The 17,963-nt window shown below is 34.4% G+C and overlaps 1 protein-coding gene across 1 annotated transcript in view; it reads right to left on the bottom strand.

Moving 5' to 3' along the window:
• LOC120630795 (potassium voltage-gated channel protein Shaw-like) overlaps nucleotides 1-17,963 on the bottom strand; it is a 241,637-nt gene that overhangs the window by 100,239 nt on the left and 123,435 nt on the right. The gene's annotated exons all lie outside the window — the stretch shown is intronic.

The following is a 17,963-nucleotide window of genomic DNA, read 5'->3' as shown; positions in this document are numbered from 1 at the left end:
ATGCTGAGGTGGAACCCTCTTTGTCCACATGCTTTTTGTAAGATGTATTTTTGTATTATAATTGTAAGCGATTTTGTGGGCAAATAAATAAATAAATATCAAATTTCAATTTCATATCATGTACTATCGCTGGGTGTCATGTACTCGCGACGTCATCAGCAAATAAGAACTATAGAAAGTCCTCATTCCACAGCTACAGATTATTTTATTTTGGTATCGATAACAAAAAACTTAACAACTGATAGTTTGAAGTCATAAAATCCGTGATATACGCAGAGATTTTCAAAGTTCAAGCGGTACAAAACGTTGTTTATATAGAAGTGATGTCATCATTTTGAATTCGGCGTTTCACCTGTTTTGGCGAATCGCTAAAATATGCAGTTATATTTATTCAAAATAGATACCAATCTCACTTCGAATAAAAATAAAAATAGTTTTTCAAAACACGTTAATAAAATAAATGCAATATTTTAACGACTTTTTTTTTGCAAAATATATGGATAGCGTCTGTTATGTGATTATATCGCCAATTATAAATCGATTTGGATGATTCTTTTTTTGTATTGGATGTCATACATCATACGTTGTCCCATTTTAATTTGCTGTAGATCTATTGGGCGGATCCTAGAAAAATCGATGGAACCCTTCAACTATTGTAATCAAACCCACGAATCGAGGAGACCTGGGTTTAATTTTAATCAAGAATAACTAAGAATTGGGTTTTACTATGCTAAAAAATCTGTCACTCCAAAATAAAAAATGTTCTTATAAAGTAGGTTTATTAGAGTTAATATAAGAATTTAAATTTTAACAAGCTCCCTACGTCATCATCGCAATCAGCTGGTTTTTATTGTTTACGTCCCTTCTAACAATATGTTATTACTTATATTTAGATCTACTTTTAGTTATTACCTGTTTTGTGTACCTAATAACAATAAATAAATAAATAAAAACAACGTCACTATTAACGCGTTAAAATAATGGATTCAAAAAGATTACACCGAATAAAAATCGCCAGTAATCTATAAATATTTATCATGCTGCTAGATGTAAAAGAAAAATGATTCAATTTCCATTTGGAGCATTTTTCAGTTTCGCAAAAATCAGGTTTCGCGGACAGGAAGCCAGATCATCAGTCATAGTATTTTATGACGGTCCATTTCTCTTTGTATGGTACAAGTCTAAAGAAAACCGCGGCGGTATTGAAATCGTGGATGAGATGACTATCCACATTTAATATTGTAAAAATTAATGAATTAGAACTCTTCAACTCCAAAATTTCGTTACAACTTTGGATTTAGATAATTCATGCACTTTTTAAATTTCGGGATAAAATAACTAGATGACAAATACTTTTAATGTCTTTTTTTAATCTTGTTAAAGTTATAAATATTGGATAGAAGCAGGGTTTACTTTGTGGAATTCCATGACATATTATGAAAATTTAGCTTAATTTGCTATACTCAGCGAAAAGCAGGAGAAGCTGTATAGTGTAGTTTATAATTTCTTCAATTTTTTTACTCCACACCAACGTCTCCTGAGTTTCGGAGCAGAACGTGCACCGAGGATACATTGCCGAAGATCTGTTTGGTGTGGAGTATGACGATTGAAGAAGTTATGAAATACACCATACAGATTCTCCTGCTTTTCGCGGAGTACAGCAAATTAGGCTTAATTTTCATATAGATATAATTGACAGACAAAGCAGATCGTCCACTTGATGGTAAGTGGATACCTATCACCTACCGGCAACCACGCCCTTCAGACCTTAAATAAAACTTATTACAGTGTTATAGTCTAGTCTGTTTTTTTCCGCCACCAAGCAGGGCAGCACAAAATAGGCATAGGTGGTTGTACTTTCCCGGACGAGCTTTGTCACTGAAAGCTTAACTATTTGAGATTTTCCGTTCATTGGTCAAGATATAAACAATAACATCTTGTACTTGATATAAAATGTTGTTTCTAACGTGCTAATTTATATTATTTAAATAATAATATTTTAAAGGCATTATTTATTGGTAGTGTAATGGGTATAGTAAAAAATACACTACCAGTAGTGCAAGCCGGTAGTGCCAAAGGTCCAAAATTCTATTAACTGATGAAGTCGCATTATGTATAAAACGCTGTCTTTCAGAAATTGGACAAAACAACATGTTACCGTCATATTTGTCAAATTATTGTGACGCAAGTACACTGGAAATACGGGTATAGTTATTGTGTCCCGCTAATATAATTCCATTCACTTAATACCCCAACTCCTTGTTTATTTTGTAAGAAACTTGTACCTACCAAGTTTCCCAAGGACTTTCTTGCTTTATTTGCGGTAAGAGCTGGTGACCTTAATGTGTAAAGTGTAATGCCCGTTTTCACTAACAACAGACAAGGCAATGCTTAAGTAAGTTACGCCTATGAATGAAAATACACTTTATTACACCTAACAGAAATTAAATTATAAACAAAACAACACAATAAAACACAGGTACAATGGGCGGCCTTATCGCTTAAAAGCGATCTCTGCCAGACAACCAATGAAAGAAGTTTCCTAGGCATACCTTACCTTTCACCAATCGATTTTCACAAGATAATTCTCATAACCCAACTTGTCTATGGTTCATGCCACAGTGTAGTTTTTTTTGTTCATATTATCATATTTTTCTCTAAATGTGCCCTGCGGCTTTTCTCGCGTAAATTAAGGAACGCAACGTACTGCTACATAGCCATCACCTAAGTCAATAAATCAGATGGCAAACATAAAGTTTTTTTCTATCGTAGTATAAATGTCAAATATACAAACCTATGATATTAAGTACAGATAATATTTTAACATATTTAAACAAACGACTAAAGTTTGAGCGAATGAAATATCCAAACATTGCTAATCGTAAATGCCCGTCCCGAGAACATACTCCCGTTTTGGATTATCTATGCTGATAATAATTTAAAATACTTTGTATGGATTTTAGTATCAGTTCATAGCGCTGGGTAAGCAACGTTGACTCAATTGCAACTGCATTGATGGGTGCTCGTCTTTGGAAGTTTGAAAGATAATTTACATAAGTCTCAGCTCCTATTACTAACATAGAATAGTTATTGTTAACGGAAGAATCGAAATCACATTATTGGTTGGTTCGTAAGTTTAAGGAAAATTTCTAACATTTTAGTTAGTCCGATACCGGTCCACTACAGGGCACAGGTCTCCGCCCAAAATGAGAAGGGATAAGGCCGTAGTCCACCACGCTGGCGCAGTGCGGATTGGTGGATTTCACAAGCTTGAGAACATTATGTAGAACTCTCAGGCAAGCAAGGTTTCCTCACCGTTGAAGCAAGTGACATGCTTTAAACTTCAAACGCACATAAGCTAGAAGTGCGTGTTGGGATTCGAACTCAGTCCCCCGAAAGTCGACCCATACCCACTGAGCAATACCCACTGGGCTAACAAAGCTTCAAAAACAATTATTACAAGGAAATTTTAATTCTATTTATTTTTATTTTTTCTTTTAATGCTATTAAAATAATACATAACTGTTTAATGATTAGCGACTTAAGGTAATGGTATTTAAACTAAATGTTTGCTTACCTCAAGCCACAGCTACAATACAGGCCTGTAGATATTTACGGTAATATTTTTCTTTCTTGAATCTAGTTGTAACTTCTACAAATGTAATATATATATAAGTATTTATGGTACTTATATTAAAATATGTATTAGTATATTTATTTTTTATATTTATCAATAGTATTTTTTTTTTATTTGTGAAGTCTGGTTTATGTATTAGTATGTAGATATTCGTATGTATGTACTAAATAGCGTACCCCACCTATTTGTTTTCTTTTTAGTTTTCCTAATCCTAAGGTTGCCTGGCAGAGATCGCTACTTAGCGATAAGGCCGCCTTTTGTATCCTGCTTCATTCTTCATGTGTTTGTTTTTTTTTTGTCTCTTTTTTCTGAGTGGTGTACAAATAAAGAGTATAAATAAAAAATAATATACCTAATATAAATATATAATATACCTAATCTGAGATAAAATACTTAAGAGCATATTTATAATCTTATAATAATTTTATTACTAATATAAGATTATTATTTAAAGCTGAGTTTGTTGGTTTGTTTGTATGTCTGTTGGTTTAATTGAACGCTATAATCTCAGGAACTACTGTTCTCATTTGAAAAGTTCCTTTAGTGTTGGACAGCCAATTTACCGAGGAAGGCTAGAGTCTATATATCATAACGCTAAGACTAATAGGAGCATAACACTAAAAAAGTTTTTTTTTAAATCGGGATTTTGTTTCCTTTTGAGAGCTTCCGCTGCCTGCGGCGCGTAAACGGTTACAATTTCGATAAAATAATGTATGACAAAGTTGTCATACATTATTTTAAGTTGTTCCCCTTCTAAATAAAGTCCGCGACAACATATGTCTCTCTCTTAAGGTTGACTTATATGTGGACAAAGTTGCGTGTATATAGTTTTCACCCTTACACTCCACTTTAATAAAAAATACGAGTCTGTCTCTTTTTATATTAAAGTAGGCATTAGGATATTTCATATCCGACTTTTAGTCAGTTAGGTAAACTTTGTTTCCTTGCCTTGGAATATTTATTTAAACATAATCATGTAAGCCAACTACTACAGTTAAGCAAGAAATATTTGTTTTGTAATAATAATAAATCATATACGAGGTTAAACCTTTTGTCTTACAACTTGAGGTAAGTATATATTTTAGGTGAACAAATAGTTTCATAATTTACTATTCGTATTAAAGAACTATATCTTGTACTATTTTATTATAATTTTATGGGTTCGCGAGCATCGAATAAACATTTCACTCCACGTTCCCGTTTTGATAAACAAATAATAGAAAATAGAATGCTTATTCTGTTATCGCTTGGCTAAAACGTAAGACGGTATTTATTTGATGAAATTACTACCTAAATTCCATGATTGAAACAAAGATTTTAAACTAAAATTTTTGTGGTTAATCAACATTGCTTGAATATAGTCAATTCAAAATTTCTTTATTCACGTAAGCACAGGCACTTATGAAGCGTTCATACATACATGTTTACATAATTGTAAGGGGATGGTGATAACTTCGCCAACTTAAACCTAAAGCTGCGAGGGTGCCAAACGCGCCCTGGTCTAAGAAGAGCCCACAACAAACTTAGCCGGGCAATTTTTTTTTTTGTTTTCACCATCTCACAGTTTATTTATATTAAGCTAGAGCAATTCACACCCAAGCTTTTTTATCGTTCAAGTAATCCTTAATATTATAATAGGATTTTCCTGTAAGTTTTATATAAACTTTGATTGAGAGACATCTCAAGGATCTCAAAGATTTCATTTGGTAAAATAATATTTCGGACAATCCATGCAACTGGGTCGAAATATCGACGAGTCCTAAAATATTATCGTGGTATGTACCCGTTGAACTATATTAAAGTATAAGTATAATAATTACTTCCAGGCAAGCAGTGGTCGCTTAGTTTTTTAATTATTATAAGACCTAGGTTAGGTTAGGGTTGGATCTGGGTCGAAGCGGTGGTTGCTGGCTGGGTTGCGGTTGTGTGCGAAAGCATTCCCATGACGCAGTTACCAGGCAATGAGTTGGAACACCGTGGAGTTTTAGTCGGTAAGAGTCCGGCAGAACCACTGCACCTCCCCGTGGTGTAGTGGTATCCATGAGGATTTCCCCACGAGAAAAATAAAAAGGGGTTGAAGTGGTGGTAGTCTAGTGGTTAGGACTTTGGCTATATTTCGGGGGCCGAGTTCGAATCCCAGGCACGGACCTTTAACTTCTCTTCAGTTATGCACGTTTTAAGCAATTAAAATATCACCTGCTTTATACCTGTATGTGCCTACTCGGAACTTGATATAGTCACCGTTTTTCACCAAACAAGAGTTTTATGTTTACCGATTTTTATTACACAACCAGATATGACGTGACACAAAAAACACAAAAGTGAAACACACTCCGCGTGTACGGCCATTCGGGTTTATTACCTACCTTTGTGACAAACAGAAATGGGACCGAAAAGCAAAACGGGAAAAATTCCCGTTGCGGATTTGGAACAAAAAGCCGCCAACTGCAGGTGTATATTTTAACTTTCGATTTTCAGTCGAAAAATATGTTCTAAAAAAGCTTTAGAGTATTCTGTTTAAACAACAACTAGGTCCTATAACAACAGTGACGCAAACTGCTTTAGTACAAAATGCGTAATCCCCAAAGGAATCTAATCGTAGGTAGCCTAAGTAATTTTATGCCTAAAATAAACCTTTTTCTATTTAAAGATCTTGATTAATAAAAATCGACACAAATCTATTTAAAAAGATGCATAATTTATATCATTTTTGTTCTTTGTAGCAAAGTAGGACTCGCACGCGCCACGAACTATTGTAGGCATTTGACAAAGGGACTAGCGCTTCTTGCAATATCCGGTGACTTTAGGTTTAATAAACGTTAAGAAATCGCTCGCTCAATAGCATTTCGGTTCGCTCAATCGTTAAACTGGCAATACACAGAACATTAAAATAAACCGGTTGATAACCAAAACCATGTCCGAGCCCAGATCGTGGCATACCATAAATATTTAAAAAAGTATTAGAGCCACAGCTATACATAATTATGTATCAGTTATTATTGGTATAGCGGTGATAGCCCAGTGGTCAGAACTTCGGCTTTACTTTCGGGGGGCCGAGCTTGAATCCCAGCACACATCTGTTACTTTTCTAAGCTACTCGTATGTGCGTTTTGTGTAATTAGAATATCATTTGCTTCAACGGTGCAATAAATAAATAAATGTCATTTTTAATTGCCAGAAAGTCAGTATAATAGGGATATTACAATTTTTCATAAATAGGTAGATCATAAAATTGAACTAAATTAATAGTGTGCAAATAATATAACAAGTCACAGAAATAAAAATTTAAACAATTATATTATCAAAACAATTTAAAAAAAAGACGTGACTGTTCACGTCAAATGTTCATTTAAAGCGTTGTAACATTTATCTAAGAGCCATTCATTGAGTTTACTATCAAATACTTTAAGTCAGATTTTCAAATTCTACAGGTAATTGGTTATGATTTTTTACAGAAACTACGCACTTTTCATTAATGTACTTGTACAACGCTTTGCCAGCACTAGCTTTTTGGGATATCGAACCAATCTATTTATGTTCACATCACCATTTAGCCGGATGTAAGTATTGTGGATGACACTGAGATGATGCAATCTTTCGATCCCTTAGGAGGTATGTGGCCAGTAGTTGGAAGCCAATATGGCTTATGACGATGAAGAGTATTTAAATAACGATAATGCTCCAATTCGCTGAGTCAGTGTTTTCATTAACGCTGTGTGCTTAGGATTAACGCAATCCGATGTGACCCAGTAAAATTACAATTAATATGAAGCAAGTTTCAGTCGACATCCGTTTTTAGAATTGGGCCACGTATTAACTTTACAAAAGTTTCATATACAATCTTTATGTATACAAAAGAGAGAAGAAGAGAAGAGAAATCTACTGACTCCCTGTCTCTCTCCCTGTGACGAAATCTCGAGAAGTATAAAGCCTACAAAATTTAAAATGTGGGTTCCTAGGACGTAGATGTCAGCTAAGAAACGATTTTGATAAATTACCCCTAAAGGTCGAAAATGGGGTGGGAAGTTAGGTTAGTCAGGCTTGGCCATTATCGATGCATGCTGAAAATCAGTTGGACTCAAAAGGTTACCAATGAAGAAGTATAACGGCGAGTTGGTTGTCAGCGCGAACTTTGGACGACTGTCAAAAAGAAAAAAGTTGTTTATCTAAGGCATTATCATTTAACTACGAACGGCTTAGGCATAACAGATACGGGCTACTACAACTGATAATGAAGGGCAAAGTTGGTGGAAAGAGCCGTATCGGTTGCAAGAGCAAGTCTTGGTTGCACAACATCAGAGAATGGACTGGGATCCCGAGTGACGCCAAGCTCTTAAGCCTCGCGAGAGAAAAGGCGAAGTACAAACAACTGATGGCCAACCTTCACTAGTTGAAGAGGCATGTGAAGAAGAAGACAAAAGACAAATATCTATAAACATCAATGGAAGTCCATTGGTTGACATGATGATGTTGATGAATGCTGCGATATCTTTAGTTGAGGAGTTGACATTTTTGGACCCTAGGATCCCAAGATCCCTGCGTTAACAATTTTGTATTATGAAAATTAAGCTTAATTTGCTATACTCCACGAAAAGCAAGTCAACATCTGTCATTACCGCAAAGTATTGCCTGCTTTTATTAAACAATTTAATATCTTAAAATTTGTGTCTGCACAAAATGTTTACTAATATATACGTGGCTTTAGACTATAAAAAGTTCCAATCACAGAGATAGAAATAAAAGTTAAATGTCCATCCAGATGCTGTTTACAGTTTCTCCGATATTGCTGTTCTAAATTTTACACTGAAAACTATATTAAAACTTGTCTTCCAAGCCAAATACCGTTAACCCTAATTAGCCAATTAGGTACTTGGACTTGAAAGGGTCTGCTTGTGCTAAAGTATCAATTTGAAATGTTATATGGCTTGAGCGGTGATAGCTTAGTAGTTAGAGCTTCGGTCTCCCTTTCAGGGTAACAAAGTTCGATCCCCGAAATGCACCACTAACTTTTCGGGGTAATGTGCGTTTTGAATTTCAGAAATTTTATAAATATCAGCGGCTGTAACTGTGAAGGAGTACATCGCGAGGAAACTTACATGCCTGCCAGTTCACCATAACAAGATTCAAAATTCATTTTTTTCAAGTAGGCCTTCTTTATAAGCACTGTTGAAACGTCAAGTCAGTCTGTTTGTGCCCTACTACCGGTTCGGAAGGTGAATTCCACCGAGAAGAGCCAGCAAGAAACTCAACATTTTGCTCTTTTTCAACATCATTTTGCAGACCACAATCTTTAGAATATTCTTTATTGGGAGAGGTAACCACGATTTATTATATGTTGTAACACATTGTTTAAACTTCATCAGTCCACTGCTGGACATAGGCCTCTTTCAAGGAGCGCCAACTTTTCCTATTTTCGGCTTTCCTCATCCAGTCGATGTCTGCCACTTTTCGGAGGTCGTCGCTCTAGTTTAGGGGCGTCCGGCACTCCGTTTACAGACACGCGGTCTCCACTCGAGGACCTTTCGACTCCAACGTCCATCGGTCCTCCGACAAACGTGACCAGCTCACTGCCACTTTAGTATGCTAACACGAAAGGCTATGTCAGTTACTATAGTTCTTTGTTTAAACTTATGCTCCAAAATTCCTTTGGGAGTCACATTATAAAAGCATATAATCAATCGTACTAATAACTTCGGCATCTTTTGCAAACGATATGTGTGTGTCAATAACTTTTGTCCATTTTGAGTAAGGCGGTTGAAAAAGAAAACCAAGCCGAGTGCGAGTCATAAGAAAAGCCGGAAGCGGCACTTGGAGGTTTTTCGAAGCGGGCATGTTTTGTTATTTACCTTATCCAAAATGCTCTACAGCGCTAAAGACTCTTTCTCCATTTTATTGTGATTTTGGAGATTGCCAGTCAAAATGAAACTTTTTATGTAAATTCTCAAATTTTTGAAACTTTTCATGTAAATTCTCAAAATTTTGCTTTGTTTTCTTAACCACTTTTGCATGCGATTAATCATTCTGAAGGAAGACAGTTTCATTTGGGAAACTCAATAACTCCGCGTTCAATGGGGAAAAATTTAATTATTCATAAACAACGTCGCTGCAGAGCACAGATACTTTAAACATTAGATGAGTGACAGATAGGAACTTGTAAAGTACAAACACTGTTTTTCTTAAAATCACACGACAAAAGTTTATCACTTATTACAATGCAATGCAAGGCCTCCGTATCGAGGACACCAATCCCCAGCACCACTAACATTTCGGAGTTACTTGCGTTTTTAATTTAAGCTATATCACTTGCTTTAGCGGTGAAGAAAAACGTCATGGAACTCTAGCATGCCTGAGAGTTATCAGTAATGTTCAAATTACACCAATCCTCGCTTGATCAGCGATTTGTATTTACCCTTCACATTCTGTGAGGAGACCCATGACCTTTCGTGGACATTAAAATTGTGGATGATATTAAATTAGAAAACTAAATTGACAAGTCTGAAAATATAGCCATCCCTTCTGTGTTTCTTTTGAAAAAGGATTGCACGATTTTTAAGATGGTCAATTTAAGTTAGAGAACGGAGAAAGGACGGAGAGTTACACTGGCTACTTTTTATCCCAAAAATAAATGGTTCTCGCGGAATTAGTAAAAAAAGGTTATAAACGTGGTTGAAGAACATGGGCAACAGCTTTATTCTAAATGGCTGCTCTACCATTTTAGATAATATCTTTGCTTACTTTCCACGATAACTTTTAATCTTAAGGATTTGTTTCATATTAAATCGAGGGCTCTTGAGAATATTTCGATCTTTTGTAAGAGCTTCAATATTTTTTGAGTAAGTAAATTAAATTTTCTTAACATCAATTATTTTCAGAATCTACATAAGGATATAGTATTCTTTTAATACCAAACTCGTACTTAACATTTTTTTTTCAATAAAGATTTTGACTCCGCCATAGACTTATTACAAAACTAAGGTGTCAAGAATGCTGTCTGATTTTTGCGCTAAACAGCCAGGCTGATTCTTTGTGTATTTTTTTTTCCGGAGCGAAAAAAATAGTGTTGGACTCGTCATTTACCTCGAGGAGCCATTAGAAATACAGACGAGATCAAACAAGTAGTATTAAGGCAGTTATGCGGCAACTTGATGATTTTAATCTATAAAATTGATCAGCTTTAGTAGTGGTCGCCTGGGCTGACTTTTTGGTGGTGGCTACGTTATAGACGTGCTGCCGAGCAATTTTTGATTCTGATAAGATGATAAAACATTTTATTTCAAAGTCTAATAGTTTTGGAGCGACCCTTCCAAAATCCTCCAACATTGATCGAATTCCGTTTACATCTGTTTTCCGATTTACATATTTTGTTAAAACAAGAAAGGTTCAATAAATAATACATAATTAAAATACCAATTAAATTAAAATTTTTATAAATTGATCGATTTTTAATTTATTTCAGGATTTATTTATAACAATATGCTCGTATCTGTGTAATTTTATCTCGTATTCATTTAATACTAATTTTTATTTATCTTGGTTTCCCATATTCTCATAATACTAGCAGGACAGTGAATGACATATTCTGCTCAGAGTAGTAAAAAAATATATAAATATAATGATAACGACTAGATATAATAGCTTTTTGTATACATCCCCACGAGAACCCTTCGTTAAGTTATCGACATCAACTTTAAACAAGCCTTCAATGCAATATTCATCTAACATAAAATGCATTTCAGCTATAATCAGGAAACCTCCATTTAGTCAAAAATTGCAATTTCTAAAATTCATAACTCAGGGAGGAATGTGTTTATGAGCTTAATGCATATTTTAAGCACACGTGTACCTACGTGAAAATACTTGTAAGAGTGCCAGGCTTCTTGCGTGCTCTGGCACTTCAAGTGTAGGTCCGAATAATTTAACAATTACCCACATTTTATGAATACATAAATTATTTATTTATGTAGTTTTTAATTTTACACAAGGTGTGTAAAATTATACTCTAAAAACGCAACTTTATCACCAAAATTTTCCATTTTATTTTCTTCTCCGTATTCTTCAATAAAAGGTACTTAAAAGGGTAACGCTTCAAGATCAATCTATCCATCATCTTTCCCGCGCGGTGATTACGTATCTTGCGACAGACGTAAATCTTGCGATCACTGCTGTCACGTCACTTTTGTTTATTTATTGTTTGGCAAAGTTACGTTTGATTCGTAATCAACCGCGCAATCTCATGCGCAAAAGTCTCTCGGAATGCATTCAGAGCATAGTGACATAAAAGCTGGTTTACATTTGGAGATTAAAAACATACCTTATGAGATTAGAGTTAAATTATTTCATAACTTGTATTATTCCGTCGAGCTTAGTTTCGAGAGAAAAGTTCTTTTATTTTTTTGCGATAATTTTTAAACTTGTACCTCACCTTTGTTTAGCTGGAAACGTAACGTAACAACTGGTTCAAAAATAGTTGTAATTTGTAATGGAGGCGCTGTTAGCATTAAATGCCCAAATGACGGGGGTACGTATTAATTCAGTTATCTCTTAATATATTTTTCAATCCGATTCGATGCAAAGTTTAAAGTGCACATGGACAATTTTGAACAACCTAACTCGTGACCTTTTATTAAACGAAACTTAAATATTTATCTCTCAATATTTCTAGGTGACTCGACTCAGGATTCGATGCGAAACTGTCTATTAGCAAAATAATTTTAAAGTGAAAACAGATAGTTTGAAATATCATAGCTCATTTATCTCTCATTCTTTCTTGGTGGTAACGAAGTAAATTCCAATGGGCATTTGGAAATTGGATTTGGAGCTTTTGGAGTGAGACTTTGTTAATAAAAACACAATAATATTGAGATATCTTCTCAATATTATTGTGTTTTAAATAAAAAAAAATGGAATAGCAAAATAGCGATGATTTATGTGCAAATGGACATAAATTATCGCTTATTTGGAAATTGCACTTGGAGGTTTTTCAGCGAGGCCTTGTAATACAAAGTAACTTATTAATTTCTCAATACTACTTGAAGGAGACGAAAAGTGTTGAAAGTTAAGTATTGTTTGACAAAATAAGTGAGAAATGCAAGTAGACTCTAAGAAATTGCACGTGGAGCGTTTTTAGCGACTTCGTTGTGAGCAAAACTCATTAATTTTAATTCAATATTTCTTGATGGTTGTTCAAATTCAAAATTTCTTTATTCATGTAGGCCTATCATAGGCACTTATGAAGCGTTCATACATATATGTTTACATAATAGTAAGGGGATGGTGATAACTTCGTTCGCCAACTTAAACCTAAAGGTACGAGGGTTCCAAATGCGCCCTGGTCTAAGAAGAGCCCACAACCAACTTAGCTGGGTAATTTTTTTTTTGCTAACACCATCTCACAGTTTATTTATATTAAGCTATGAAGCTAGAGCCATTCCCATCCAAACTTTTTTATCGTTTAAGTAATCCTTAATATTATAATAGGATTTTTCTGTAAGCTTACGTTTTATACAAACTTTAAAATTATTGAGAGAATTTGAATGAATAAGAGAATGGAACGCTTTTGTGAATATAATGGAGAAATAAAAAATACAGGTTTCCTCACCATGTTTTCCTTTACCAATAAATCATGTGATATATTAATTGATTTAATTGAAACGCGCAATATTCCGAAACGTACAAAACCCTGGAGAGAGGGTGACGCCCAAAGCACTAGGCTGTCACCGCATCAATATTCTCAATATTCGTTTTTAGATTCATCTTTTTTTATAGTTATAATTGACGGACCATGTATATGGAACATATGGTTAGTGAAAAACAATCGCCTATAAACAGATAAAAACTTCGCAGGGCATGCAAAGAACACGTCCTGCAACGTGTCGCCCTGTGTCCATCAACCTGAGCGTGCGTGTTCATGTGCTCATGTTCACCACCCAGACCGGAACACGTTGCAACAATGCTGCTCGGAAGAGCTCTGTCACAAAAATCACTACGACTACTCATAATCTCTCAATATTTCGGAATGATAGTGCATTGAGTATCGAGTGCTCGACTTTCAGGATGCCGAGTTCGAATCACAGCTCGCACTAACTTTTCTAAGTTATATGCATTTTAAGTATCTTCAACCTGCATGCCTGAGAGTTCTACATAACGCTCTCAAAGGTGTGTTGAGTCCACCAATCCGCACTGGGCTAGCTTGGTAGACTACGGCCTTAACCACTTCTCATATCTATCAAGACTCTTGGCACTATCTCGTTCTCGTGTTGTAAGTCCTATCTACAAAGGTTGCCTGTAAGAGATTGCTTGCAGCAATAAAGCCGCCTTTGCATGTCTACATTTTGTACTGTATACTCCTTACTGTTTCTTTTCCTGTATGTCATACGTGCAATAAAGTGTTTCTTCTTCTTCTCACTGTAGAAGGAGAGTGGGCTGTAATGGGTTGATGGGATGATGATTTCGTGGTGACGAAGTGGATTCGACGCAAAAATGTGGTTTAGCAAAATAGCGAAGTGCAAACGGACAATTGGAAATAGCATTTGGACTTTGTTAACAGAACTCCGAGAGGGTTACACGTATGTTTATAACGGTCAAGGAAACGGAATGTTACAAATTGTCGGTTAACTTATGCACGCGACGGAGCCAACATCTAAAACTTTTAGAGAGCTTACGGCTGCTGTTCGAGTAAAACATTTGTAACTAAAACGGACTATATTGGCGGAAAGACACCGCAAGCAAAAATGTAGGTAACAGGTAGGTGTTTGAGAATATAGCCATATTAAAACGCTTGTCAAAACTTGGGAATTGTTAAGTTTGTTAGTTATTTTCACTTTTACGAAAGTGACAATAATAATTATTATTATAAATTATTAGTTTGAAAAGCAAGCCCGAGCTAAAATGTATAAATAAATATTAATAAATATACTATGACAATACACACATCACCATCTAGCCCCAAAGTAAGCGTAGCTTGCGTTTTGGGTACTAAGATGACCGATGAATATTTTTATGAATAATATACATAAATACTTATAAAATACAGATAAACACCCAGACACTGAAAACCATTCATGTTCATCACACAAATATTTTGCAGTTGTAGGAATCGAACCCACGGCCTTGGATTCAGAATGCAGGGTCGCTGCCCTCTGCTGCCATCCAGTGTATGTATGTTAAAAGTGTATAAGGAAATTATCGTTATAATTTAATTATTATATTAACGTGATTTCGTATCAATAAATTGGTGATGGAATTTATACACAATAAATAAGATTAATTATTATGAAAATGGAGCTTAATTTGCTATACTCCGCGAGCAGCAGGAGAATCTGTATGGTGTAATTTATAAATTATTCATTGTAAAGTCAACATCTCCTGAGGATGCTTCGGTTCGAAACGTGCGTAGAGGGTACATTGCCGAGGAGCTGTTTGGTGTGGAATATACGGATTGAAGTAATTATAAATTACACCATACAGATTCTCCTGCTGTTCGCGGAGTATAGCAAATTAAGCCTATTTTTTCATAATATATTATGTATTTCCGCAAAGTAACGCCTGCTTCTATCCAATATATACGATTAATCTAAACCTTTGTCCTTCAAGCCACTATTGTCACTTAATAACTGTAACTGACTTCTACGAATCAATATAAACCAGTAAATAGTCAGTGTCTACATTATTCATTATCCACGCGAGTACGTAGAAATTATTAACACTTTATTGTATGGTTCAAAATTAATTATAATCTATACTAATTTTATAAAGAGGAATGTTTTTTTATTGGTTTGTCTGTACAAAATAGGCTCCGAAAGTAATTAACCGATTTTAACCATTTCTTCACCAAAAGAAAGTTTAACTATTACGATGTAAGATAGCCTATAATTTATTGAAATAAATTGAAGTGAGAGTAGTTTGCAATAATGTAACTCAAAGTACTATATTTCATATAAAATTCATAACTTGGCGTGCGCTAAGAAAACTATTGATGATACATAAACAAAATTATATACTTACTTCCTGCAACATAATTAAAGTACTCATTTATTTTATTACCTACAAAAAAGTGTTGGTTTAAGTTACAAATAAATACAAAAACTAATCTTCATTTAAATTTATATTTGAGAAGTTACTTTGAATGTTCTATGTTATAAAAGTAATGTACCAGCGCCATCTTATTCATTCTCATTCTCATTTTGCTAGGTGACAGACTTATATCTACCTTGCTAATAAAATAATAATAATATTTTTGTATAACATTTAATTTTCTATGACCCAATTTCTCATAAAAAGTACCCAAGGGAGTATATCTAAAAATCATAGTTAATAGCAGCTTTTGTATTCAAAAATGTAAGTATCGCAGTATTAATTCTTATAATATCAAATAAATAGTTTTATCATCAAGGGTATTTACATACCCAAGAAGGGCAGTAAAATACTTTTTAATTTATTCCAATCGGACAATTTAATGTTCAAGTTATTGCGAGTTAAAAAAAATTTTAGAGCTACACTGAACGAAACCTAATTTTAAAAGTTTTTACGATTTTTTAACAAGAATATACAACTTAAAAATATGCTTTAAAACAAAAACAAATCCGGGGACAATAGACACGGGCTAGTATTACATAATTTGGACTTTAGAGTGAATTTTTACGACAACCGTTGTCCGTAGTTTCCAGGTATTTAATAAAAATGCGCGTGTGCTTCACTGCTAAACCGATCTTGACCAAGTTTTGCTTAAAAATTACTTACATCCCGAACACGGAACAAAGAATACTTCCTATGCCGGGTAAGTAAACCAGGAACCGCTGTGCAGTTTTTTAAAAAACCGCAAGAATCGCAGACGTAGCCACTGGCAACAGCTAGTTAAATATAAATGTCACTGTAGTAGTAATTTGTGACCAATTCGTACACCTGAAAGCCATTTGACAACCAAATGGAATTGAAATAGAAATTGGCTGACCACATTTATAGCAACCACAAAAGGTTATTACTGCAGTTAGTTATTTACAAGGCGTATACTGATTACTTCCATAAATCAAAACTATATCTAAATTTAAGAGAAAATGTGACTAATAATTTGAACATTAGAAGCAAAAATAAACTTGCAGTGCAATATACTAGATTCCATAAAATAAATTATTCATTGTAAAGTCAACATCTCCTGAGGATGCTTCGGTTCGAAACGTGCGTAGAGGGTACATTGCCGAGGAGCTGTTTGGTGTGGAATATACGGATTGAAGTAATTATAAATTACACCATACAGATTCTCCTGCTGTTCGCGGAGTATAGCAAATTAAGCCTATTTTTTCATAATATATTATGTATTTCCGCAAAGTAACGCCTTTAAATTTAAGAGAAAATGTGACTAATAATTTGAACATTAGAAGCAAAAATAAACTTGCAGTGCAATATACTAGACTACATAAAATAAGTAATTAATTTAAAGGAAATTGTATACAATTTTACAATAAACTACCAGTTGATATCTTGAAGATGACTCTGAAAAAGTTCAAAGTTTGTATTAAACGTAAGATTATAGAAAAGACCTATTATAGTATTAAGGACTACGTTAACGATAAAAATCCTTGTGTGTAAATTATTGCTCAAACCAGGTTGCTTCTTTAATAATTTTTAAAGACAACTAGCTGTCCCGGCGAACTTCGTACCGCGCATCATATTTTTTTTATGAATGTTATTATTTTAATACTTATTATCCTATTCCGGTCTAAGAGGAATCAAAAAAATCAAATATCATAAAAATTGGTCCAGCCGTTCTTGAGTTATAAATGGTGTAACTGACTTTTTATGACAACTCAGACGGGAACGCTGTCGAACGGGATAAACAGTATCCTATGTCCGTCTCCTGGCTCTAAGCTACCCACCTACAAATTTTCAGCCATATCGGTACAGCCGTTCTTGAGTTATAAGTAGTGTAACTAACACGACTTTCTTTTATATATATAGATGTGAGATGGTGATAACAAAAAAAAGAATAACAACCGGCTAAGTTTGATGCGGGCTTCTTCTTAGATCAGGGCGCGTTTGGAACCCTCATAGCTTTAGTTTTAAGTTGACGAATTTAGTTATCGCCATCAACTCACTTCTATGTTACATTTTACATGTAATGTACGCATCAAAAGTGCCATCTATGTGCCTATTTGAAAAAAGAAATATTTGACTTTGACTTTGAACATAGAAAATATACTTTCTGTACTAGTTTTCTTTCTTTTTCTTTTTTTGACCAAAATAATATTTTACGACATAACATATACAGTACGCGTAAGGATAGCGAGTGCGAGTATTTCTAAAAAAAGGGTCATTAAAATTCTGAGTTTTG

Source organism: Pararge aegeria, chromosome 17 (assembly GCF_905163445.1).
Source record: "Pararge aegeria chromosome 17, ilParAegt1.1, whole genome shotgun sequence".
Taxonomy (NCBI): Eukaryota; Metazoa; Arthropoda; class Insecta; order Lepidoptera; family Nymphalidae; genus Pararge; species Pararge aegeria.
This window is presented reverse-complemented; position numbering and strand designations above follow the sequence as displayed.